Source organism: Cyprinodon tularosa, unplaced genomic scaffold (assembly GCF_016077235.1).
Source record: "Cyprinodon tularosa strain WSP-4 unplaced genomic scaffold, ASM1607723v1 ctg15, whole genome shotgun sequence".
Taxonomy (NCBI): Eukaryota; Metazoa; Chordata; class Actinopteri; order Cyprinodontiformes; family Cyprinodontidae; genus Cyprinodon; species Cyprinodon tularosa.
In genome coordinates, this window is record NW_024038331.1 from 1394184 (window position 1) to 1419554 (window position 25371).

The 25371-nt window shown below is 35.3% G+C and overlaps 1 protein-coding gene across 7 annotated transcripts in view; it reads right to left on the bottom strand.

Moving 5' to 3' along the window:
• The window catches only part of LOC119779633 (myocyte-specific enhancer factor 2D homolog), a 39218-nt gene extending 31405 nt beyond the window's left edge, over positions 1-7813 (bottom strand). For all 7 annotated transcript variants that reach the window (XM_038279347.1, XM_038279342.1, XM_038279348.1 and 4 more), the window contains exon 1: positions 7606-7813. The gene's annotated coding sequence lies outside the window, so the exon portion shown is untranslated. The remainder of the gene's footprint in view (positions 1-7605) is intronic.
• Between the last annotated feature and the right edge of the window lie 17558 nt (positions 7814-25371).

The following is a 25371-nucleotide window of genomic DNA, read 5'->3' on the forward strand; positions in this document are numbered from 1 at the left end:
GTTTTTCTTGTGTTTATTTCAGAGGTGTGCAAGCTCTTCTAGCCCTGCACTATATTTAGAGTTATGATGTGGCAACTGGATCAAGTTGCTAAGCAAGTGATAGGGCTGCTGTCTCTAGCATCTTATGACATTGAAAGCTTTAACAGAAATGTAAGAAATTGTTGCGTCTCGTTGTCAAAAATGGTGGGCTAGATTTATTTATAATATCTAATGTTTCTAATGGACAAATGATTGCCTTTTTGTTCTGCTGTTGTGTTTATTTTATAGATTCCTGAATAAATAGATGGTTGATTCTGCAGTTTCTTTTAAAAACGAATTAACATAATTTACATCGGAAAAAATTTAAACAAGTATTGGGCACTTCCTGGATTTGGAAATAAAGTTGTTTCATACAAATAACAACAAGCAATAACCTTCTGAATATATTGGTAAAAAGTTGAGAACTGCCAAAAAAGGGATTTTGTTATGAAACAACTCAACCTGAGATCAGTCATTTCAGAAAATGAAAGATGAAGTCCCTCTTCAGCTTTCAGGAAAAGGATCCATCTTGACTTAAGGTCTGTACATAGTCCCCAAGAACAGACACATTTGTCCTGAGGCTGCAAAAGCAACAACAAACTTTTAAACTTAACGAAAAACGCAAGACTGACAAACACTTTCTACCAGTTGCTAGGAAGTCTTCATGGGTCTTTCACTACAGCACACCTAGGTCATGTTACTAGGAAACAACATGAGAAAAAAAATAAGTTGTGGCCAAAATTGGGTCAGGAACCAGCTAAAGGAACATAAGAATGTAACTCTGCTGTTGCAGCTTAGATTTCTCTTCTGAAATATCTGTAAGACTTTGGGACAAATTTCTTTAGAGTAAAAACAATCCCACAGCATGAAACTGCCACCTCAATTCTTTACTGTAGGAATGATCTTCCTTTGTGATGTTCACCATTATCGTTTGAGTCAAACCAATTTTTTTGAGCTATGGAAACCTTCAACCTGGATTTTATCAAACCACATCACATTTTATCTCATGCTTTTGGGTGACTTTACACCATTTTCTGCAAATCCTTTCTAATCCTGGATCATCTTTAAAAAAATAAAAGATCTTCAGGTTTGTCACTCTACCCGATGGCTGACATAAGAACTAAGGCTGAAACAATTAATCGGATTTAACGTGATTAATTGTTTACTGAAATAATTGTTAACTAATTTAGTAATTGATTAATCATTATCGAGAGTGGAGAGACTCTAAAAAATGCTTTTAGCTAACAGAGCAACCCACTTTGAGCAGCAATTATAATTGTAAAAAAAAAAAGAAATTTTTTAACATTTTGCATTTAAGACAAAAAAAAACTTTGCCTGTCAATATTCTCTATCACCTGGTCTAATTTCTTTAAAAAAAAATCTTTAAAGAACCTTTTGCCATCTGATTATTAATCGATTAATCAAAAAGATCATCAACAGATTAATCAATTTGCAAACTAATTGTTAGTCTCAGGCCTAATAAGAATACATGAAATATACCAATTTCAGGCAATATCTCTGTTTAGAGACTAAAATGGGGGCTACACTAGAAGGCTTCTGCCTTGTCCTTCTCGCCCTGACGACCCTCTGCATGCCTGCCCTCTCATTACTGTAATTGACAAGTTCATCCCAACTCTTCCCCTGAAGGCACCAATGGCTCAATTAAGACCTGGCCGAAGGACCAATTGCATACAAACATAATGAGGTCGCCACTTCACTAATACGAAGCCCTGGATGCAGCCAAACTTATACAGCCGCCTGCATATATCCACAAAAAAAAAACAAAAAAAACAAGAGGCCATTGTGCCAGAAGTAATTAATCTTCAGGAAAGCTCTTGGAGAAATATTAACAATACTGTGCTAATATTCATTGGTGAGACCAACTTTGTTTCAATCTCTAATGAATGGGAGCTAAAAAAAAAAAAAAAAAAAAGCCACAAATATGTTTTTCTTTTTTCTGATTAAAACAACACAATGAAGCTTAGGGTTTGTCATGTTGAAATAGAATAATTAGTGGCAGTGACCTTTAGTGGATTATGCACTGGCCTATGAAAAGTACAACAGGCTGGAGAGAAATGTTTGGTGCTTAGAACATAGCTCAGAGGGACCAGGATTTTTTGACAACCATTGTGAATTAATGCTCACAAGCCAGATAAGGACGGTGACAAAGTCTGGGATTCCCATCCATCCGATGATATTCATATATTAATTTTAACTTGTTTTAATAATACAAACTTAGTTCACTTAGTTATATTAACATTTTATTAACTTATAGTCTGGTTTCAAGTATTCTTGGTGGGGAAAAAAAATCTAAAAATGAAGGAGGACTGATCAGTCCTTTCCCTTATTATCTATATACTTTTATTGGTTTCTTCTTTGAAAACTTTATAAAATTAGAAAGAATTTGGCCATATGTTCTTTGACTAGTATTTTTAAGTTAAATATAAATAAAAATAGCGGACCTTTTTATAGTCGAGTCATATATTTCCTTACAAACTGGTTAAAATGTTCATAATCACTACTGCTTTTAAAAACAAAACAAAAAATGCCTATTTTGACTGTTGTTATAATATACAATTAAGCTACATATTAAATTCAAATAACTTGTATGAAAAGGCCAAAAAGATTTTTAAAGATTCAGATGAAAGTCTTAAAGAAACTGCTAGACGTCTTTGTTTATGCATTAGAGTTATTTAAAGTGACCAAAAAGCAAAATGAGAAATCACAACTAACTTGAAGAAACCTGATCAGTATCATACAATCTAAACCTTTTTTTATTTTAATTATAAATAAGGCAAATATAGCAGCTGTTTTAAAATGTTTGAAGATAAAGTTTTATTTTTAATAAAACATCGTAGATAATTGTTTAAATATTATGTCATTTTTCTTCTTCCTAAGCATACTTAATAAATCCATCGTTTTCATGCCATTTCTTGTATGTGTATGGTTTGATACACCACAAATACATCCCCTAATGTAAAAGTCAAGAAACTCTGACTTTTACTTCTAGCAATTTATTTATGTAACCTTTAATAATAAGGTGACATTTAAAATTCATAAAAATGATCCCCCCCCCCCCTCCCCCCGTCAAACAACTATATATAATAGACACATTAATAAACTGATTTCTGAGGCAACTGAATCAGTTGCTAAGCAATTGATGTCACTCCTGTAAGTAATGTGACTTTTAAAGCTGTAACAGTAATGTAAAAAATTGCTGCTCCTATTTTCATGCAGATTAGTATCGTTATCCTAATTTGCCCTTTTTAAAAATTTATTTATATTCTAAAATTCGAAAAACTAATAGGATAGATTTTTCCATGAGATAAAGTTAACATGATGTGGTTTCTACAAGCTAAAGAATAAACTGATCACTGAGGGTTTTCATACCTGAAGATGCTAATGTGAATTATTCAGTAGGGATTACCTCTCATTAATTAATCAGACAACTAGTAGAAGCAGGTAACAGAAAAGCTAGTTCAAATCTCGCCTCTGAATTCGTCAAAACGCCCTTTGTGAAACCACACAGAGTGCCCCAGATGGCATCTGTTGTCAGGTGCAGGTACAGCTGGCTTACTGTAAATAAGGCTATGCAAATAACAGTGACATAGCTTGACCCCTGCTCAACAAATTTATTTGATATAATCTAATCTACTTTTGCATCAATTTAAATAGTGAAGAAGCAGAACAAGACAGGAAAATTGTTAAGGCTTTTTCCAACAATAAGACTTCAATAATGATATGGGGTAGGGGGAAATATAGCTTAATTAGCAGCCTTGAAAAGATATCCGCCAGTCTCTTGCCCTATTTACTCGACAACAACCCATTGAAAATGTAATTGTTATTCAGTTACTTGTAATACAAACCATGAGGCAGTGTTTTAAATACAAACTCCATACAAACGACACTAGCAGTGCTAAAAACAGCATAAATTCATTGCAACGCCACTAGTAGTTGTAATGTTGTTTGAAACTCATAAACATGCGTATGAGTACAAAGATTTTCCTGCCACAATTAGGGCCAGGTCACACCAGTTACTTTTTAATCTTGGATTAAATTTTTTCTCATATCGTACTGACTCCGTAGAGAGAAGCCCCGACTGTGCAGGGTGAGCAGATCTGTGAAGATTTTTTCTTTTCCACTTCTATCTCTGTCACATTCAACTGAAATTGAAACAAATGAAAAAAAGATGATAATAAAAAAAATTCACAAAAAAAACCCTACAAAAAATAAAGTAAAAATGCCGCAACGAAAAAGCAAAGTCACACTTAATGAGTCTGTGCAGCAACTCTTAAACCGGAACAGATAGAAAGATTTTAAAGGCCTATTGAAAGAATATAATGTGAACTATGTTTAAAGAAAACCATAAATTATTTTGTTTGATGTTTGTTTTTTTTTTGTTTTTTATTGAAATGGTGGACCATCTATTGTCTTTGCCTAAAAGGACAGAAGAGAAAGTCACCAAGAAAAGAAGACGAAGTAATACACCTAAAAACTAAATCGGCTTGGCTTCTTTCAGGTGGAGACAAAGAGGTTGTAGGCTTTCTGCTACACATTTAAATAAAATAAAAAAAAAACATTGAAGTTTATTTTGCCCTAATAAATTGTAAACAGTGCAGCAGCTACTTTGTCCTCCCAACAGAGACATTTGTTTGTTAGCCTACACAGGATACGCTCCACTGCAACAATGATCAATTGTTGTTATTCTTCACAGAAGTCATACCAGCAGGAACATTTTAGCTTTTTTTTTTTCTGAGAAATATTCTAACATTACAATATTTATATTATTTTCTAGAAACTAGGAACCCTTCACAGCAAAAACAGTGTTCTCTCAATAATCAACATATCCCTGCTGTTTTAGGGATGGATTTAACCGCTGTGATAACTGCACAATAAAATCCTTCAGGCAAAAAAAAAAATGTCTGGGATGTCCTCTCACATTTTAAGCAGAGTATATTAGTAAACTAATAAACCTGTGTAAGCAAGTCGTTTTACTACTGTGCCATTTTATGGGTTTAAATCTCTGTGTACTGATGCTGATCTCTATTAAGTCTCCCATTATTTATTCTCCATTTCCTGTTTTACCATCTATTAAGTAACAAGGGTAAGCATATAAAGAGATTGTAGCTTTAATAAATCAATAAAAATCTCTTTGTTATGTCGACGTCATCTGAATCGGTCAGCATGCATGGTAATGCCATGTTTGAACAGGACCTCAGTGATTTCCAGCTGGATGTGCACGGACTGCAGAATGGTTTGGTTAGAATAGTTGGCTTTTTAGTATATTCTTGAACTACAATCCCAGTATCTGGGATCATGTACTTGGAGGAGAGTATTGTGAAAACATCAACACTGCAGATGATCCGAAACATACATTCCTGTAAATCTTAAAAAAGGAGCCTTAAGGATACACATCCTGGGTTCTGAACAACAACAAACATATCTTATGCACTAAAAACATGAACCCTGAATGCTGGCTGCATCAAATTTAAACTACAGACCAAGTTGTCAATGAAATTGTAAGCTTTCAAATATGCCAATATAAAGAATGCATACTGGAGATCACCAGCCTATACATGCATGCAAGGGCCAATACATTAATGCGTTCAGCAGCCATGTCTTAAGATCACGTGAGGCACCTGCATTGCTGGCCCCTCTATTATTAAAAAACATTTTTAAATTGAGACTTGTGTAACATTTGCTATAATTTTTTCATTACTTATTATGTAAATGGAGGAAAGAATAATGATATCAGCTCTCAGAATCTGCCCAAGAATATCAGCAAGACATATAAAGGATCTGTTAGACCAGGGGTCTTCAACATTTTCCAGGCCAAGGACCCTCAAACTGATATGAGATTAAGCGGGCCCCCTCTAATGATATATATTGTATAAAATTGTGCTATATCAAACTGCCCCTATAGTCACTCTATTACAGATGGAGTAGTGTAACGAAAGTAATTTCTCCCTGGGATTATTAAAGTATTTCTGATTCTGATTCTTCATTGATGGGGCAGGTGTTGTGAATAAAACGGCGCCCAGCTTGAAAGAGCTTGCGTGTGTGTGTGTGTGTGTCGCTGAATGTGTGCATTGATGACTGAAAGACATCTTCTGCCTCCATTTATCTGTTTACTACAGTGTGTTAAATTCATTTTAATGTGTAGATTATTTAAAGACATTGCAGATAGTGGAAAAAAATTGCAGGACGGAATATATATATAAAAAAATAAGAGTCTAATCAACCAAAACTTTTGAGACCCCCATGCAGTAGATCCGTGGACCCCCTGTTTAAGACCTCCATGCTAGACTGATTGGGATTAGTCTAAAAAAAATACCTATATCAGTCAGTCTCTTATGTAGAGATTAGTAATAAGGTAAAAATAATGTTGATAATTACATCTATGCTGTGGCTCACTCTTAGGGGAAGTGGCGGCCTAGTGGTTAGTGCATAGAGCTTGGAATCCTGAGGTTCTGAGATCTAGCCCCACTCCCACAGACTGCCACTCTGCCACAAGACTGTACCCTGGGCGTCCAATGATGGCAGCCAACTGCTCCCCAAGAAGATGGGTTAAATGCAGAGGTAAATTTCTCAAATGTGAGATCAATAAAGATAATTTATTATTAGGGCTATAACATCACTTTTTTTTTTTTAAAGAAATCATTCACATATGTTAACCAAACCTTCTAATGTCAGTAGCAATAATGAATTGACACACTCAGTAAGAGTCATGCAAATCCAACATCTAAATTCTTTACACTGCTGTCACAACGAGTGGCCCAGTTGGCGTCTGCCATTTCTTCCAGGTACAATTAGCCCTACTGTTAAAAATAAGGCCATGCAAATATCTACAACCTAGCTTTACCCTTACTACTAAATTCTGCTTGCGATTTTGGTGTTGGAAATCTAACCTACCTTAATACTATTCAAATTCTCCGATCTAGAAAGAGAACTAGAAAGGAAGGCATTAGCATTCTTCCTCAGGGCCTTTGTAAATGTGAGCTTTCATTGCAATTCTGAACAAACCAAATAACCGCCTTATTTGTAAGGATAGTCTGATATGTGGGGGAAACAAAAAGATACTTGTTTTTCTAGAATGAAAATAAAGTGTGATTAGGGAGATGACAGACGGAGTGTGGAGGATGAACAGGCCAACTGACGGCAGACAGGTAACCCTTCAAGATTTATTCTGACAAGCTCTGAGCTTGCTGCCAGATTGTGTGTCGCTTTTAACGGAATAAAACACCCATAACCGAGTCCCCTTTTAATTGTGTCTGCTTAACACACTGTGGGACATATAGGACGTTTCTGTACACAGGCCATTTCTCTTCTTTTTTTTTCTAGTTACAAGTCCGACCGACAGCCATTACCTTCCTCACTCCCTTCGTGTAACTCGGCAAGACGAACCGGACTACGCACTACTTTTGAAGAAAATATTAATATTTCCTTCCATGCTCTAAACTGTACCGTCTACGAATAATTAACGGCTCGTAACGACGTTGTCACTGTGTTATAAATATATAATACCATGAGTTTTCAACCGTGAAAGGAAAAGAAAGACGCAGGAAGGAAATGTATCACTCCACTTACCCTGAAATATTGCTGATAAACCCCGAACCGAGCGCTGCCGTCGCCTGCTTCGGAGCTGACCCGTCTCAACTAAAAGGACGAATATAAACACGTTGAAGCGGCGTCTCTATTTACACACATCCGCGGCATTTTATTCCACTTTATGTTGATGTAACTACACTGTCCACCTAAGCGACTCGAGCGTACCCAGTGTACGATTGACGTCATTGACGTGAGTTCTTGATTGAACGGGGATCGAACCAATCAGAGGCTTCCCTGCATAGCTGGTGTCCAATCACATTTTGGGAACGCCTTACTGTGAGAGGACATGACGGAGGCAGCCATGTTCTGGTATGGTGTTTGTATCCCTCCGCCGGAGTATTTACCTTTTGCATGATTTTGCATGTGGGGAAAATGTCACTGTAGCCCGCTGTTCGCTGCCTGCTTTCCATAAGACAACCCGCTAGGACATTTATTGTTTTTCTCCTTGGTTATTACCATGCCACTTAAAACCACATATATAAAACTATATATGCATTTACACATAAAATAGCGTTTTTATGTTTCCAACGAGCGAGAATACTGTTTATTGAGGGTTTTTAGGTCTGATATGAACAATTATATCACTAAGCCACGCTATAAAGTAATCACAGATTTATATTGTAAAACCATTATTGATGAACATTTCCATGCAATGAATAGATAATCAAACCCTAAGCTTAAACGCAGACAGATCAGGCAATATTAAAAATGTTGGATAGAAGTCCATATGTGCAGCAGAAATATAACTTATTTAGATCACTATACAAAGGTCAGCAATAATTATATTCATTTTGTTTTTGATTCAGATGTTTAACATTTTAACAACAAATATAATCATAAAACATCCAGGTTCTCTTCAGATCAATTTATAGAGATATTTATTATTAGCTAATTACTTTACATTTATTTAGACAGCTCCAATTACATACATCCTAAATCAATTACTATTTTACTTTAAAAAATTTATCTATTTCTTTCTGCCATAATGAAAACATGCAATATCAGGTCAAAATAAATCATGACATCTTCAATTTTATTCCTTTTTTAAATTACAGGATAAAAGTATGACTTGAGGTGCACATTATTTGTGAATGTCATTTCTTATTCTTTCAAATAAAATAAATACAGTGCCTGCTTAAACTGCAGACATTAAGTTTGGTGTCCTCTGACTATTGGAGTCAAAGTAAATACCATAGGCTTCCTATAGACCTTAAGGAAAAATATTGTATTGCAGCTTATGTCTAAAGAAAAGTTTAAAAGGTTCCAATAGAATTTTAATTCTGTTTACAAGTAGAGGCTCTTCAAAGTAACTGACAAAATCCCACAGTCTGGCCATCCCACCTAGTTAACCAAGGACCAATTTGCTGCAAGGCAACAGTGCAACAAACTATGATAATAGCTATGCTGATAATTTTATTCCATCAATGTTATTTGTCAAACAACTTTGTGGGAAAATTATAACTTTCAATGCTTGTCACACACTTCAGTCATATGCTCACTGTACAGCCACTCGTTTGTTTCTTCTTTGTAGTCAATTTCGTATAATTCTGTGTTTATCTTCTTGATCATTTAGTACATAAAGGGCAAATTTTAATTTATGATTGTCCGTTTTTATCTCAGCCTGATTTCATCCACGTTATTTTTGCAGGATCTGTTTTGTTTTCTTTGCTGAAGCAATAATCTTTCAAATAAACAGAATGAAATTAAATAATTTATGAGATGAGTTTTACTTCTGAAACTATACCACCAAAAACAATAAATAAATAAACTGTTCTTATTTTCCTAAATACCATGGATAGTTTCAGTCTGGCAGCCAAAACTATAATCTATCTTGATTAGAAACTAACATATTATATAGAGTATTATATTATTATAACAGATGATGTTTAAACAAATGTGGGTCTGAGAAGTATGGTGTGTCTATATCCATTCAGGCTCCTTTATTCAATACTTCAAAGCATATAGCATATTATATCCAATGGGGGTGGCAGTGGCGTAGGATGCAAAAGTTCGTCCTGCAACTTGAGGGTCTCCGCTTCAAACCCCAGCTCCGTCTGTCTCATTTGTTGCGTCCTTGGGCAAGACACTTGACCCACATTGCCTACTGTTGGTGGTCAGAGGGCCCAGTGGTCCCTGTGTACAGTAGCTTCACTTCTGTCAGTTTGCCCTAGAGCAGCAGCAGCTAAATTTGTGCATGAATAATGATTGAATATTATGCAAAACGGTTTAGAGTCTCAGGACTTAAAAAACAGCCTATATCGGAGATAAATAACCCATAAAAAATTAAGACAGCAAGTTATTATAAGGATGGCGTAAATCACCACTGCATCAATATCCAGACATGTGGGTCCAGCTGAACTGACAGGCCAAGCAAGGAAAGAAACAACAGAGAAGCGGCCTAGAGACTGATGGTAACTGTGAAAGAGCTGCAGAGATCTGTAGCTTTGGTGGGACAATCTGTTGGTAAGGCAACATGGAGTCTTACATTGAAGAAGCTACATTGATCAGATAACATACGGCATATTGCTGCAGCATTGATGGTTATATGAAGGCTTTTTTGTAGCAGACTGGCATAAAGCACAAGACATCTTGGAGAGTAAAAGGCCTCTTGGATTAGAAGCACAGTATAAAGGCTTGGCTTGATTTCTTTGGAATTAAACGCACCAATAATAACCACCAAAATAATTTAGATTATTCAAAGAGATATTTTATACTCCAGACGGAGACATCAGTATAGCTACTCTGATGCAGAGGTGTTACATAGGGAAGTACAAGAAGCACATTTAGAGGCAAGGAGCCACAGGAGAGAATGAAATCAGAGAAAGGTGGAACTGAAACAATAATACATTTTTACAATTAATATGATTAAATGTGAAAACAAGTAGGACAGCAAAGTATTGATACTAAAAAGACCTACTAGATTAAAAACAGGCTGGGCATAGAATTGATTACATTTGTTGTTACAGTGGGAGATAAAACTGATAAAAACCTGGATTAGTTTGATACCAAAGAATAATAATGCTAATTTGATAGCAAACATTCAAACATAGAGAGGTTTATTTTTTTTTCAGCAATCAAATCTCCATGTACAGCTCTGTTGAGTAAAAACTAGCAGCTTAGTACACCTGTATGGTCAAATACTAGTGTCTCCATCCATATGTGAACCAGAGAGAGAGGTCATCAGATGCATGGAAAAGTGCTTTATGTTCCTCACAGCAGTAACATCAACAAGCCAAAGTGCACTTGGTGCAGGTCTGTCCCACTCTGCTGCCCACACACATTCCATGGTCCCACCCACTCACACTCCACTGAGCCATCATGCTACACTTTCATGATCTCGTCTTTATCAGAGAACTCAGCCACTTGGCACCCTCTGAGCTCCATGGGCTAAGAGCGGTTCTGGGACAGTTCAGTGCTGTGAAAAAGCGTTTACCGCATACAGATGCCTTATGCCTTTGCTTTTTGAATCTAGAATAATTATAGTATAAAAAAATAACCTGAGTAAATCCCAAAAATCATTTTAAAATAAGGGAAAAGAATCAAACCAACCTAGCCCGGTGTGAAAATTACTCCCTGTACCCAACAACTGACTGTTTTACTATTAACAGAAACATCTGCTATTAGCCTGTAGTTTTATACATAAACCGCTTCTTTGAGGATGCATCACAACATTTTAGTGTCTATTACAGATGGTGGTTAGGCCATTCAAATCGTTGGGGTGGGTTTTTGAGCCATTCTGAAACAGACTTATATATTTTCCATTATTCTGGAGTGATGACTCAGAATTGTCGATAAGGTTTTGTGCTAGAGACCAAACTTCTGCTTTCACTAATTGTGAAAATATGTGTAAAAAAATAGCCCAAACCCCCAACTATGTCTCTCTTTATGATGCAAATATTCTGAAATGCTTTGCTTGTTTTATCCCAGACCTATCAGGACAGACACATTCCAAAAACACCCACGTTTGTCCACAAGTCTCTAGCCTGATAAACCAGACTGAATGTGAGATTAAATGCGTAATTTAACTCACAGGCAAAGATGATTTTGGCCACTGGCGGCTGGGGCTAGTTTACTAGGCTAACAAGTCTCAGAAATCATAAAGTCTGTTTTTTTTTAGGTCAGCAATTGTTTTTGTTGTTTAGTTTTAACATGAGAGAAACCACATGGTGGCCTTGGAGAGTTCACTGCTGTTCTATTTTTTTCTCCATCTAAGGTAGCCTACATGTGGCTCAATAAAGTTCCCAAAGAGACTTTGCAACTCATTTCAGACAGTTCCGTTTTGACTTTCTTTTGATTTGGGCACAAAGTTTTGGGTTTTATTTTTTATTTTTTTAGATCTTTTAACCTAAATATTATTGTCCGATTGGTTTTATGTGGGTGATTTATTAATTTACTGCTGAAAAGGTTCTACTGTGAATAAAACAACTGAATCAGAAAATGTCTTAAAAGTCATCCAATCCATAATAAGAGTGGAGTGATATTTCCATAGGAACAGTTTTTTTTTTTATTTACATTATATACACAAATGATCCTAGATGGTTTCTTTACACTTTAGCAGCTATTTCCCAAATTTTTTTTTGTCATTCTTTTTTTTTTATTTCAGCTGTATAAAAAAAATGTTTGAGACTTAAAATGGCCTCTAAGCTCAATAAATCAGCTATTGCTGTAAGATGTTACTTTTCCATAAGTAGTCTGTCAACATTACTAAAGATAAAACAGACTTTGACAGGCAGAAAATATAATTTTATAATAAAAAAAGACGATTCCCATAGAGTTTTTTGCTGAAAATCTTATAGAAGGTGATAGACTGGGGTGTAAAGATTATTTAAACTAAGTTAAAATCCTATGCAAAGTGCTGAAGATTGAAGTACAGTGGTGGTCCTGGCATAAGGATCTCCTAGGTGGATCTGCTGCTGCTTACCCTTACAAAAAGAAAAAAGTTAGACTTCAAACTTTAGAACACGACAGGGTTTTAATCCAGGGAAAGGTTCTTGTCCTTGCAAAGATTCACGGGGTACCTAATTTTAATGTAAAAATAAATTTCTAAAGATTTTATGGTCATTTCCAAAGGCTATACAACCAAGACAATATTTCTTCAACACATTTGCGCAAGGTTACATTTCCATATTTCTTGCTTTCAAAATACCAAGAATTTGTTTTTGTAAGAAAACGTTTCACACTCTTCATGTCAGCATTTAATCCTCCTCTCCTTTTCCAACAACTACAACTCTTTCAGTTCATCTTTGGAGTCATTTCAGACATTTGCCCTGCATGCAACTCCCTGTTCTGAGAATTTTCCACCATCTTGTGTGCTCTGCTCTTTTGGGGCCTGTTTTCACCAATCTGTGGGTGGATGGATTGAGAGTCATGAAAAAAATTCACTTTGTACCCATCTGGGAGGACAAATATTTCCTGTATTAAACCATCTTGATAATTTTCCTAAACTAGCCTTTGTAAAGTATGCAAACCTGATCATTCTTTAATATTCTTCACAAAATAAAAGATGTATATGTGATCAAAATTATAATTTTAAAGGAAGTAGAAAACACTACAATCATTACAGGAGTCTTCCTGAATTGGTTTGTCTTTTCGCATTTTTTTTGTTTTTTTTGGTTACTTAACAATCCAATTTGTGTCTCTATTCTAATTTAAACAAGATTTAGAGCTGAAAACATCTATGACTGTTTGACATCTGTGTCATGCTATAGTTTCTAGTAATGATTTATTAAAAACACAAAAGAGCAACAATCTGCTTATTTTAGATACAATTTTATGTGACTTGTTTGATTTACGCAAGACATTTTTCTTTTCTTTCATTCATTTAATATTTCACAGATAAAAGGCAGAGGAGTTGACATATATTAATGTCAGTATATGAGATTTTTCACATTAAAACTGTAACCCTTAATAGATTTTTACTGGATTTTCAGTGTAAGACTAGCACAAAGTAGTGTATTATTGTTTAGGTGTTTTAAAAATCTCATTTAGATTTAGTTCTGAGATTTGACTGGGTCATTCTAACACAACCATGCTTTTGATTTGACTCATACAGATTTGTTTCCAGTATTTGCCTGGTTGCTTCCCTATCCCTACAAAAAGAAAGCACCCCCACAACATGATATTGTGATATGATATTGAGTTGTGCGTTAATAGTGGGTTTAATGCCCAGCATTAGTTTTCCATTGTTAAAAATGTTTTTAATTCAGGGCAAAGAGTAAATCTAGTTCCTTACCAGAAAAAACTTTATTCTGTATGTTTGCCTTGTCCCATAAGTGGCTTCGGCAAACTGTAAATCAGATTTCTTTGGCTGTATGGAGGCAGCTGGGTGAATAATATGTAGGGCTTGGTGTGAATTAAGAAATTAAAATGGATAGGACATTTACTGTTATTTGTGGAATAATTTAAAGCCTTGCAATTACTCCGCTTTACAAGTTTGTGCTACTTCATGTTATATCCCAGCAAAATACTTTGAATTTGGCTGAAATGTGTCAAAATGTGAACATTTCTAGATACTTTTGCCAAGCAGCTGCACCACAATCTTACCCCGTTATTCACATCAATTTGTGTATTTTGAGTAAGAAGAAAGGTTTATCTTTGCTTTAAAGTTTCTTTAGACTTTTTCTTTGGACTGGTTGATTTTATATATTTTTTTTTACTTTTCCTGACTTTGCTTTTTGATGTAAGGCATTTTTTACATTGCTATATATACACAGTTGTGCTTGAAAGTTTACATACTCTTCCTTTCAAGATAGAAAAAAAAAATCAGCTGTCAGTCAAATAAATAAAAAAATAATAAATCATGGAAATCATGACATTGATTTTTTTTGTTTTAAATATATATGTGTTAAATTCAAGTAAATTCAATTTAGTTTATTTATATTGCACCAAAAACATATGTCATCTTATGGGACTTTACAGAGTAAATTTAACCAGATCAAACAGTCAGATTGGTTCAAAGATTTCTATCTAAGGAAAACCAGCTGATTTCATAGACTTTTTGACTCAACGACGGTCCCTCACACCAAGCATGCAACATTGGAGAGAAAAATTCCCTTTTAACAGGAAGAAACGTCAGCAGAACCAGGCTCAGTATTAGTGGCCTTCTGCTTAGACCGGTTAAAGGAGACAGAAATACAGAAAGAAGTGGAAATACAAAAGGTAACTTTTAACTAGCTGCACAGGTGGCCCTGTCCAAAAAAGACACTGCCAGGCAGACGAGCTCTGAGCCAGGTCCCATCTGTGAAGATGAAAGAGAGCTCTTACAGTTAGTGATAGTAAGAGAAACATAACTACACTGAAAAAAGGCCAAGCTCCAACACCTATAAACAAAGTTGTTGATGGCAGCAGCGCAGCATTTAACATTGCATTTAACAGGAAACCGATGATGAAAAGTTACCGTAAGATAGGAAAAATATAATCTCTCTTTTTAATTTAGAAATCTGAACCAGGTTTAGACTGTTTTGATCCAGTTAAACTTTCAGAGTTAGTAAACTATAATCTTCCTCTAAGCCTTAAACTTGTATGTTAGATTCAATCCCCACCACATTATTTAAAGCTACAGTGTGTAATAATTACAGGGATATACAGTCAAAAATGTAATATATTATACATAACTATGTTATTTATCATCATCTACGAGCTCAGCCTCTTAACCTTAATATTTGCGTTGCCTTAGAATTCGTTATTTATAATTACATAGGAGCGGGTCTCGCAGCCATGGAGGCAGACATCTTTGCGCTACGGCAGCGTAGAGCCAACAAACTAGCGATTGCGAAATCGCCCATTACGGTCGAAAGTAACTACGGCAAGTTGAGAGAGATGAACTGAGAAGGTACTGAACAATAGATGGCAGTATTATGCCTGAGTATACTATCTGTAAAATTATCTATGTAAACAAACCTCATCACTTGAGAAGGTAGGTGATGCGGACGTCGTGGAAGACATTTTGTCCCGTAACGCTCGCCGTACTGTTGGGGGGGAGAAGCGGTGGGGGGGAGATGTTCATGTTGCTGCGGTCTGCAGTCTGGACGTTAGATGTCGCTAAAAATTACACACTGTAGCTTTAACTCATAATGATCTGCTAAATTGAAACCTTCTTTTGGGGGAGCAGAACTCTTTTTAAGTAAGTTTGAAGGTGATCTAATGTTGGTCAGATTGGACAGAGCTGTGAGGAAATACTGGTATTCCTTCACATTCAATGCCATATGTCAGCTCGAGGTCCAAATTATGAAGATGAGAATGTGTGGGACTATTCAAATTTTGAAAAAAAACAATCTAGTGTAGAGCCTCTTGAACTAGAATGTTGTTGAGCAACATTTTGGGGCAATCACTGAAATCTGGTGTTTACTGTAATGTTCTGGATATCTTCAGTCAGCCTCCTGCATCTGTTGACAGGTATGTGGGTTCTCTGTTCATGAACAAGGTAGTTTAATTTGTGTGGTTTGTTTTTTTTAGAATTACTCCTCCAAACAAAAATTAATATCTATATTTTATTCTACTAAATTATAATTTTATATATTTAGTAAATTCTTATTTATCATTAGTTTTTTCAAATTTTGTATTATTTGAATTACTAATATGAATTTATTATATTCTTCAATGGGATGGTATGTAAACCATAAAGCACAACTGTAAATCACTTGCATGCTTAAAAAGGCTCATAATATCAAGGACTGAACAAATGGTGTCAAAATACCAAGGGTTACCATAGTGTTTACCCTGGAAGCCTTTTCACTGTCAGGAAAATGGGGAGTGTAAAATAGTCGGAGGGCCCACGGGGTTTGTGACTCACTGAAGAAATGACCCTGTGCTCTCATGCCTTTTGGAAAAAGTAAAACCAGATCAAACACCCACTCCATCAACTACGTGTTACTGTCAAACTGGAGAGTATAGTAGGGATGACTCAGGGAATGTTTGAATCCCTGGCCAAGAAAGCTGTTCTGGAACACAAAGCTTTCACACCCATTCAGCAAGGTAGAAAACCAAACAAATAATTTATTTTAATTGTGATCTTGTGGCCCTTAAGCCATTAAGAAGACATTGTTTGTTTATATTACTTCAGTTACTTCCTAGAAAATACTAACAATAACTCAATTAGATACAGCTTTAATGTTATAATAAAAAGTTTAAAATGTAAGGGGTGTATGTGCCTCAACCTAGCGTTGTACGAGCAGAATGTCTTAAAACCTTTAAGCTGTGTTTTTTTTTTTTTTTGAATTTGGGAAAACTAAGTACGGTAGACTTTACTCCATCAGGATTCAGGAGACAAAACTTTTTCACAGCAATACCTTCTTAAAGTTCTCACAATGCACAGCATATATTTCCACTTGTCACAGAACTTAACCGCCAAGAACTCACATCCCTCTTTACTAAGCATATATGCACTACTTTTTAAATGTGTTGATCCGGCAGTTGTAAGGTCCTCGAAATGATCCAGGCTTTTTTCTAATATATCAAATTGGGGTTTATTGGTAGTTTTTTTATCTAATGCTCAATGAAAATTTGAAAATTTGTGTATATGAAATATTTGAAACAGTACCTGAGAGAAGCACTGTCATTAGGAGGGTTATGCTGTGATGACAAGCTGCATATTTGAGGACTTGAACCATTTCCTTTGACGGTTTGATTTAACATCATTCACAGACAAGAGTCTACCTGTATCCCTCGTCAACAACCCTACAACACCCTCCCCTCCCCTCTGAATGAGCTAAAGATGAAATAGGAAGATGTTAAAAGGGTCTTTCAGTGTCTGAAGGGAAAGAAAGTGTAAGGGCCTGATGGTGTTTGTCTTTTCTGCTTGAAAATCAGCTCTGACCAACAGACATCCATCTTCAACCAAATCTTTAGCAGATCTTTGTACCAGTAAGGGGTCCCCTCCTTCTTTAAAAGCCCTAACAGAGCATGATAAAGCCCTGGTGCTCCGATTTCTCACAGTAAAGCTCAACAGAATTGAAAAAGACTCCTGGGTAGGTGTTGAAACATCCTTAAAAAAAACTGAAAGAAGGTCAAGTTGCCTTCCAATATAAGCCTGTTTTGTCATACTTGAAAGGGTGGCAATTATTTTATGTTTAATAGAACCAATCTCATTTATAAAGAAAAAAAAGAAAATCTAAAAAATAAAAAATAAATCGAGGATTATTATATAAAGAGAGGTATTCAATGAAGAGAAATCTACTTTTGTTTTACCAAGCGCCATTTTGCACAGCAGTAGACTGTTTTCCCTCATTAAATAGGATTCTGGATGTGTCAGTTTCTCTTCAGTTTCCTATCATAATGCTTTATGCAGCTCTAAATTAAACCATGGAGCCAGCATCCTATAAATAATAGTGCAATTTAAAAATGTTCTGTTTTTGTACAAAAACTTGTCGAATAAAGATGACTATGTTAATCAAACTTCCAGTTAGACCCTTTAAAAAACCTTAAATTTAAACCTAAACTGCTTTTTTTTAATTAGTTCAATTGTTATATTCAGATCAAACTGCCATATGATTTATTTGTGTCTTTGTTTTAAGCTGCTAGAAACAAGGTACCTAAAAATGCCTTATGAACTAAGCTGTCTGTTATGCTTTTAAAACACACTGTTTTATAACTCTGTTTAGGAGCCTTCAAATACTTAAGTGAAAATGTATCATGTTTGTTTCATAAATGTAGATCTAAACTAATTCAGATGTTCTACATAGAATCCTGTGATTTTTGGGAAAAATAATCGTCATGAATATCATTTTTTAAGAACGCGTACAGCCCAAAGTCTCGTAGCTGTACACGTTGTAAAAAGTGATTCAACAAAGTTTTGATGAAATTAGTTTTGTACTTTATTTATTTATTTTTTTAGAAACCCATTTAGGAGCATTTGCCTTTCCCATTTAACGTCCTATTCCTGCAGTGCTGTCTTTTATTGAATAAAGATTAAATAGAAACATCTATTTTATTATTAGCATTCATTTTTACTTTTAGACATCTTTGTTAAATTTCAGGCATAAATCTTTATTTTATTATATTCTATTATAACTTTTTCAAGCCTTTTAAATCTTAACTTTTCCTCTTTAGTCTAGAATAGATAGTTGCTCTCTTTTCGCCACAGACAGACACAACTTTACAGCATTGGCTACTCAGCAGTGAAATTAGCTTTCACTGGTTTTTATGTCCAGTACTTCCCTTCTTAAAAAAAGCAACAGAAAACAGCCATAGTCTCTTAATTATTCAGAGAGGATTTCAAATCAAAATGGTCTTAAAAAAAACTCTTATATATTTTTTCTACAGTCTCAGCTTTCTTTTTTTGCTGTTGTTGTTGGTAGTTATCCTCTGATGTGTTTCATTCTGAAGCACTACTTCCCTTTTATTTAAAGAAAAACATCTAATCAATATCTAAAGACAGATAAAGAGGAATCATGACCCAGACAGCTGAATCTTTATTTCAGTCTATTATTAATATTTTCAAAAGGAAAAAATCGGAATACTTGAATGTTTTGCAGTTTTGCTTCATGTCAGCGGTCTAATCTCTCCTACAAGTTTTCATGATATATTGTCATTTTTTGTTGTGTCAATGAGCGCTGAAATGGAGACACAAAATGTGGCAAAGGAATAGAATCAATAGAATATACAAAGAGGATTACTTACAGTAAGAATATCAAAATAGGGAGTATGAAAGAAACAGTAATTAATAAAATCAGAAAGTTATATAATGAGAGAGCAATTGGGAAAAACATTAAATCCAGATGAGGTTAACAGAAGGAGATAAGGAGCTATGAAGGAGCTAATAATAGCAAAGAAATGACATCTAAAGGAAATTAACAATATGCCTGACCTTTGAGACATAATGAACACGAAGAAAGACTTATAAAAATATAGCAAAACTTAAAAACATGAAAAAATAACTTATAAATGATCAGAATATGAATAAAAATGGAAACATGACAACAGTTAAAGGTTGCTATAAACAGCTTCAAAATCAAAATGCATGCAGTCCTAGGAGCAAAGTATTCTGTCAAAAAAAATATGGATCAAACAGATATCCAATGGAGTATTCTCTTTGTCAAATAATAAAGAAAAGCTATAATAGGAGAAAACAGGATTTCTTCTCATTTCTCATTAGGACTTCCATTGGGGAATTTTTAATATTTATTATGGCTTTCTACTTTTTCATTTGGCTTTTTTGCAATTACAATAGCCAGATTGTAATTAAACCCTTATAGGGCACTCAGTGAAAAAAAACAAACAAAAAAAAAAACGTTGCAATCCAATAGTGTTATTAGAGTCCAGGACAAGACCTTATTATCTTTGTAACATTCAAAAAAATATGGATATTTTGATGGCAAAAATTTATTTCAATGTAATAACAAGAAACACCAACTTGCCAGAATATATTGATATATTCTTTTATAAGAAATTCATGAAAAACAGTCTGAGAGTGAAAGAAACACGTTCTTTTTTTGTACAATACAGTGGGGCAAAAAAGTATTTAGTCAGCCACCAATAGTGTAAGTTCTCCCACTTAAAAAGATGAGAGAGGCCGGTAATTTTCATCATAGATATACCTCAAGTATGAGAGACAAAATGAGAAAAAAAATCCAGAAAATCACATTGTCTGATTTTTAAAGAATTTATTTGCAAAATATGGTGGAAAATAAGTATTTGGTCAGTTACAAACAAGCAAGATTTCTGTCTCTCACAGACCTGTAACTTCTTCTGTAAGAGGCTCCTCTGTCCTCCACTCGTTACCTTCATTAATGGCACCTGTTTGAACCCGTTATCAGTATAAAAGACACCTGTCCACAACCTCAAACAGTCACACTCTAAACTCCACCATGGCCAAAACTAGAGAGCTGTCAAAGGACACCCGAAACAAAATTATAGACCTGCACCAGGCTGGGAAGTCTGAATCTGCAATAGGTAAACAGCTTGGTGTGAAGAAATCAACTGTGGGATCAATTATTAGAAAATGGAAAACATACAAGACCACTGATAATCTTCCTCGATCTGGGGATCCACGCAAGATCTCACCCCGTGGGATCAAAATGATCACAAGAACGGTGAGTAAAAATCCCAGAACCACACGGGGGGACCTAGTGAATGACCTGCAGAGAGCTGGGACCAAAGTAACAAAGGCTACCATCAGTAACACACTACGCCGCCAGGGACTCAAATCCTGCAGTGCCAGACGTGTCCCCCTGCTTAAGCCAGTACATGTCAAGGCCCGTCTCAAGTTTGCTAGAGAGCATTTGGATGATCCAGACGATGACTGGGAGAATATCATATGGTCAGATGAAACCAAAATAGAACTTTTTGGTAAAAACTCTACTCGTCGTGTTTGGAGGAGAGAGAATGCTGAGTTGCATCATAAGAACACCATACCTACAGTGAAGCATGGGGGTGGAAACATCATGCTTTGGGGCTGTTTTTCTGCTAAGGGACCAGGATGACTGATCCGTGTGAAGAAAAGAATGAATGGGGCCATGTATCGTCAAATTTTGAGTGAAAACCTTCTTCCATCAGCAAGGGCATTGAAGATGAAACGTGGCTGGGTCTTTCAGCATGACAATGATCCCAAACACAACGCCTGGGTAACGAAGGAGTGGCTTCATAAGAAGCATTTCAAGGTCCTGGAATGGCCTAGCCAGTCTCCAGATCTCAACCCCATAGAAAATCTTTGGAGGGAATTGAAGGTCCGTGTTGCCCAGCGACAACCCCAGAACATCACTGCTCTAGAGGAGATCTGCTTGGAGGAATGGGCCAAAATACCAGCAACAGTGTGTGAAAACCTTGTGAAGACTTACAGAAAACGTTTGATCTCTGTCATTGCCAACAAAGGGTATATAACAAAGTATTGAGATGAACTTTTGTTATTGACCAAATACTTATTTTCCACCATATTTTGCAAATAAATTCTTTAAAAATCAGACAATGTGATTTTCTGGATTTTTTTTTCTCATTTTGTCTCTCATTGTTGAGGTATATCTGTGAAGAAAATTACCGGCCTCTCTCATCTTTTTAAGTGGGAGAACTTGCACTATTGGTGGCTGACTAAATACTTTTTTGCCCCACTGTATAACCTTGGAGGCATTAATGCTGATAGCAGCACTTACTATTTTTTAGTTTATAAACCTAAATATAATTGTTATCTAGGCTTATTTTTTTTACTTTTCAATTAACTTTTTACCTTTTTTTTCTTGACTTTTTTTTTTTTGTACTTAATTTACAGAAGGTAATATATAATTCAATGGCTCATCTAATTAGTCAAATGCCAAAATAAGATGTAATTGGTAAATGATAAATGGCATGTACTTATATAGCGCCTTTTTTCAAGTCAGGAGACTTGACCTACATTCATTCACCCATTCACTCACACTCTCACACAAGATACTGCTCTATGGCTGTACACACATGTACAGCCATGTAGCAGTATCTTGAATGGCTGGATATAGATCTTGTGCTTCTAGACCTCACTGACTCCATTTGTAAGGTGTGTATGCAAGTGATCAAAAACAGTAACCTGCCCTATAAAAGGTTAACAATGTAAATTACACAAGTGAATCATTGGGATTCTTTGATGTATGCCCTTTAAAAAAAGTACATTATCAAGATTTTTTTTTTCTTAAAATGTATGTCATAAAGGGTCATGTAATTGTCTATCATTAAGAGCTTCAATAGAGGACGTGGCTTTTCCAACTTTGACCAGCAGGGGCAGCATAACGCCATAAATCATGAGTCAAATGGCGTCTGCGTGTAATACACACAATGTCCACAGGGTGGCAGCAAATAAAAAGGAAAGCCAGCAAAAAGTGACGATCGTTTTCTGTTTAATTAATAGGCTGCTGCATTTGGAGGAAAAAAACAGAAGCAAAAGACAGTTTAAAGAGAGCAAAGATATACATTTTGTTTGCTCACTAAATTAAATAAAAGAAAGGAGTTCAGCAATAAAATAGGCCAACATCATTAGGCCAAATGTTTGCTCCATCATTATGGATTTATGGTTTTATTTCAGAAACGTCGGGTTTGCCTACAGCCACATTCCAACCACAAATGTATTTACTTTGCAGCCTAATATTTAAAATTGTACTTATTGTCATTAGTATATTTCACTCGGTTCATTTAAAGTCACGATAGTAAAACAAGGTACTGAATTTCCCAGCAGTGACGGTTTTAATAAACAAATAGAGTTTAAGCTTTTGACTTTATGCAAATAGGAGGATTAACAAATGTTGTCATATCTTGTGTGGAGGATACAATCCAATGCAGTTGTTTTCTATCATTATTGACAAATGTACCTATTAAATTTTATAACATGGGCTATTTGATAATAAAATAAAAAATCACAAATACCCAATTCCAATCAATTTATATAAAGCAACACTTTAATAAAGTTTATCCGCATGCAAATCTTTTAACACAGACATGAAATAAATTATTTGAGTGTTAAATTATACAAAACTATCCGTTTTCTTGCAGGTCTACAGCATTTATTTTAAATAACCGACATTTTTCTTTTTTACTTTCCAACTTGACATTAACAGCCTGCTGAAAAAATCGCGTTGTTTCTATTTTTTTAAAACAGAAAATTAAAGATAAACCATTTCTTTCAGTCTAAAAAATAAAGAAGGCGATTAAAAGCGTGTTTAAATGTTAAAGTTACTGATAAAATGATTTATAATGATTTTGTTGTTAATGCATGGTATCTGAAAGTCATTGATAAAATGCACACTGACCTGCTTTGTACAGTAAAGGTTCAGGTGAAGCAGCATGTAATTAAATTACTTTTCTGAGTAGAGCAAGGTTATTGCATCAGCTTTAAATGAAAAATGAGGACAAAGTAAGGGGAAATAAACAAAAAACACTTTTTGTTTGTCTTGTTTTTCAGTCTAAAGTACTGAATAAACGTTATTCACAGGTGTTACATAAAAAAAGATGAAATTGTTAAAAATATTTCACTATAAAAAATTTTCAAAAATCTAATTCATTGGAGCCACTTTGGCTATATTGACCTTAAATACTTAAAATATCATAGAAGGTCCAAAAACGCAATGCAATTTAAAACGCAAATCTGTGATATTTGTTAGCAGAATTATTTTTATGTATTTATTACTTTTTAGATTTGTTGATAATTTAACCCAGAACCTATCTGTTAATCTCATTTGGGGAATCGTGTTTTTCATATTTCTAGGATTAACTTCACCATGTTTCCAATTGTAATCATGTTATAATGTAGGTAAAATGACTGATTGCTAGGCCTAATAATAGCCTACTATAGAAACAAAATTAAGAAATAAAAAGGTAATACTGAACACACAATACTTATTCTCAGAGAATGAATCAAGTTAACATCTCGTTACTAAATGCAAAAATAATAGAAAGATCTAGAGTCATCATCACAATAGCATATTTGATATTGTTAATAATTGGGAAACTCTTTTTATCTAAAAGAATAAAATGTTTAGTTTCAAAGCTGTTGACATATTTTAGAAATCAGCGGTTTAAAAAAAATGGTTTTAAGTTTGATCGAAATATCTCAGCTCAATAATCATTTAGGAACAAACCCCTTTAAAAACTGCTTCAGACACAGTTTTGCGCGTTTTTTGGGGGGGTGAGATTTCATCCAACGAGAGAAAGGTATTCTATTTTTTTATATACGTAAAATCATGTAAAATAAAAATAAAAAAATCTTTAAAAGGGTTTAAATCCTTGCGCTTCATCCCTTCAGTCCCACGCGCCTCCTTGCTTTGCCCATTATGCACCAGCGCGTCTCATTAGGCTCCCATTCAAACCCGCAGATTTGAATATTGGCGCGCCGTGGGGTGAAAGGGTGCCAGATCTTCATGCGTGGCACAAACCCACTTCCGAGTCTCACTGACCGAGGTGACACTATGTGATTCATCTATACCTCATATTTACAGTGAGAGGTCAGTGGTTTTCACCTCCTGTCACCTTCAACGGGCGTTAAACATGCGGGATTTGTCCACGCACGCAGGCATGCGGGCAGGCAGGCGGTCTCTCTGTGCTCAGTGAGGCGCTCTTTGCAGCGTCTGGACTGGCAGCGGTAAAACAATGGAGGGATGGCGATGGTGGAAGCTCTGAGACAGACTTTGACCCAATGGCAGCCAAAGGACTGTCTGCTTCTCACGCCTTAAAGAAGAGGAGATGCATGAAAAGCAGCAGTCAATCATTCTAGGAGAGACCGGGTTCCAGTCCAGACCCAGTATTCTCTAATTTTTAAATCTTCCAGCCAGACTAACCACTTATATGAATTTGATTTCTCTTTGATCAAACACTATCACCAGACATTCAATCCTGTTGCTTCAAAACTTCTTCTGAAAAAATTAGAAACAATCCACTGGACAGGAAGCATTTTCTATTCAAAATGTCAGCTTCCTGAATGGGAAGCGGAATGTCTTCAAACTTGGAAACCAAGTCCAGTGGATTGTTTTAAATTTTTTCGGAATGACTCTGACCCGGATGACTGAGAACCTTCACCATAATCTTGACATGGATTTTAGCAGTGATGTCAAAAGTGCACACATTTGTTACTTAAGTAAAAGTATAGATACTGCAGTTTGAAAACACTCTTGTAAATGTTGAAGTATCAACATGACCTCTTTACTTAAGTAAAAGTGAAAAAGTATGTGCTCCAAAAACTACTTAAAGTATAAAAGTATAAAGTAACCTTAAAAAAAAAAAGCCAGATGCCACTATATGAATTGAAAGCTAAATTTTTCGACTATTTAAAAAAATTCTTAGAGATAGGGCCAAGGATGA